Source organism: Microtus pennsylvanicus, chromosome 9, assembly GCF_037038515.1.
Source record: "Microtus pennsylvanicus isolate mMicPen1 chromosome 9, mMicPen1.hap1, whole genome shotgun sequence".
Lineage (NCBI taxonomy): Eukaryota > Metazoa > Chordata > Mammalia > Rodentia > Cricetidae > Microtus > Microtus pennsylvanicus.
The window spans coordinates 113,171,012-113,174,220 of NC_134587.1; positions in this window are offsets into that span (position 1 = coordinate 113,171,012).

The following is a 3,209-nucleotide window of genomic DNA, read 5'->3' on the forward strand; positions in this document are numbered from 1 at the left end:
TCCTAAAACTCACTCTGTAAATCAGGCCATCTTTGAATTCACAGAGATCTGTGTGTGTGCTGTGATTAAAGCCCGGCTGAGACTGCAATTTCTTGTTAGCTCTGGGTGTCCTGGGCTGTTAGTAAGTGACAATGGCTCTGTGTTGTGAATCTCTGTGAATCCAGACTATGTTATGTCCTTCAATGACATGAGTCTGAAGCATCAAGCACCCACCCACCCAGCCCTATACTCCTCCCTGAGGTCTCTGAAGTCACAGCGCAGCCTCTATAGGTCTGAATAAGGCTTAGAAAGCTTTTCCCTGGTTCACCTTGTGCAGAGGAAACCAGGTAACTTCTGAGAGACATGCACCACCTTCCTACAGAAAGAAGGGAGGACTGATTAACTAATACCCACAGAGGGGGGAAACTCAAGTCTGATATTTCAGACAGAACCTGCTTGGACAAAGTCTCATCTGTTAGTCACTTCCTGAGGGAAGGAGGGAGGGAGGGAGGAAGGAAGGACCACAATTATCTCTCCTCTGTGTCCTTTTTACGCTCTTTTCATGCTCTGATGAATATTGTGATTCAAGTTGGCCATGTCCCCTTTTCCACAGCATGTGCACTGTGGCTCTAGATCAAGGAATCAGTTTGTTTGTTTGTGTGTTTTGCTCTATCTAGGAGAAGCACCATAGCAGTTGCATACTGACTGAGAAATTTGATTTTTAGGAAATGATTTTTCATATCTGTGAGTGGTCTCTCCATAGATAGCCACTCATCTTTCTTTAAACTTGAGTATAGGAATGAATGATCCCTCCCTCCCTCTCTCTCTCCCTCTTCATGGGAATGAGTGTCTGCTCTTGCATTGAGGGCTCCCCAGTTCTCAGCATCTCCAGCCCAACCTGTCACAAGCTGATCACACATTTGCAAACTTGGGATATATTCTGCTGAAGTTTTGGGATAATGAATTTCATCAACTATGGGACTAACTTTCTTCTGAAAGGACACTCACTCACAATCTCTCCTCATCACACCCACATAGTGTAACAACTTTGTGTTTCCTCCACAATGTGCTCATTTCTGTCAGGGAACTGAAAGCCGTCCAGCCAGCCAACACTATTTTTCCTTTTTTCTCATTTTGTTCTTATATTCTGTCTCTCCCCCCCCCCCCCCCGCCTGGAAAACTTTCAGAGTTCACTCTGCCCCCCGAGTAAAAGTGTTATGCTTCCTTTTATTGTATATTTAGTGTTTGTGTGTGTGTGTGTGTGTGTGTGTGTGTGTGTGAGAGAGAGAGAGAGAGAGAGAGAGAGAGAGATTCATTATGAAATCAAAAGTCAGTCAACAACAGCAAACTTTGTATTTATTTGTTCATCCATCCACGTATTTGCTTACTTACTTACTCACTCACTCACTCACTCACCCACTTCATTTATTTATTTATTTATTTATTTATTTATTTGCAGTGGAAGACTTAATTCAGTAAGAATGATCAGAAGGGTAAGGGTAAGTAGGGTATCCTTGGGAAAAGAGTAAGATATCAAGATGACTTTCCCTTCCAAGAGGGAGCTTTCTAGTAAGACGTGAAACCACAGTTTCAAGGGCCCGCCCGCTTTCCGCAAGTCCTTTTCCAAGGTCAGGCATTTCTTAGGTAAGCAAGGGTCTCCATTCATTCCCTTTGAGGAACTCTCAGGCCCTGCCCTGACATTAACGTCTGACTCGTGCCTATTGTCAAGGCCAATGGGACACTCCTCAGCCCCTCCCTGACCTGAGGTGACCTGAGAAGCCACACCCCACCCCAGTTCACAGGCCTCTCTTTATCTATCTATCTATCTATCTATCATCTATCTATCTATCTATCTATCTAACTAAGTAACTGTACAGCATAAAATGTGGAATCTCTTCTCAATGAAATGCTGTTGGCAGCCATTCAATGAATTTATTCTCATCTCAGATCCTGTCCAGCAGGGATGTCTTCTTTCCGTGTTTCTTCTTCTTTTGTATGTTGCAGTCAGTTCAGATGTGCTGGTATATGGTGAGAAAGAGAGAGAGAGAGAAATGGAATTGCTTTTTATTTATTTGAAGAGTTTTAATGATTTAATATTCAGCTATTTCCAGCCTTATTTACCAGCACATTTATTATTACCAGCGAGCACCTTCCTCTGAAAACATTGGAATCGCCCCCCATCTGTACATGTCATGCACGTGCGTGCATATGTGTGTGTGTGTGTGCGCATCCCATCTATCTATCTATCTATCTATCTATCTATCTATCTATCTATCTATCTATCTATCTATGTATCCCTTCATCAAATTCCATTTTAGGAGCTGCTATGCTGACCAGTGACATGGAGGCCACCATTTTCTTAGCCAGTGACAGTCAGGAGACAGAAAGAAGGAAAGAAAGGAAGAAAGGAAGAAAGAAAGAAAGAAAGAAAGAATCTACATTCCCAAAGAAAGAAAAAATTTAAGTAAATTTTAAAAAGTAAAAAAAAAAATTAAGAAAGTAAGTAAATACATACATAAAAATAGACATAAAGAATGAATAAATGAATAAAACTAAATAATAATTGAAACATTCAATAAGTAAATGAGTCACGCTAAATCAGCAGATAAATAAACAGATATATGAAAGAAGATAAGGAAGTGAAGGAATGAATGAACAAGTAAGTAAGTAAGTAAGTAAGTAAGTAAATAACTAGGTGGGTCGTTTTTTTTAAAGAAGTAAGTAAATGAGATGGGCTGAACAGTAAGTAAGTAAGCAAGCAAGCAAGCAAGCAAGCAAGCAAGCAAGCAAGCAATCGTGAAAAAAATAATGAGACACATCCATTCAATCCATAAAAGACAAAACGTGGAAATAAACATGTAAACTGGTCGACCCACCCACGTTCACTCAGCCGCCCCACCCAAAGCAGGAGGGAGGTCTCTGTCCAGCAGGGCCGTCTTCTTTCCAAGTTGCAGTCAGTCAGATCTCTGGGCAAACAGAAAAGAAAGCAATTGTTTTCTACTTGAACAGTTTTAATATTACTCAAATGAATTAATATTCAGCTATTTATTCCCAGCCTTATTTACAACTGGATGCCCACCGAGCACCTTCCTCTCATAGCTAGCCCCTTCTCCCCCTGCCCCATCTGGACAGATAGACAGGATGTATGTATGTATGTATGTATATATAAATAAAGAAAGAAAGAAATAATAAAGAAATAAATAAATAATAAAAAGTAAAATAAAAATAAG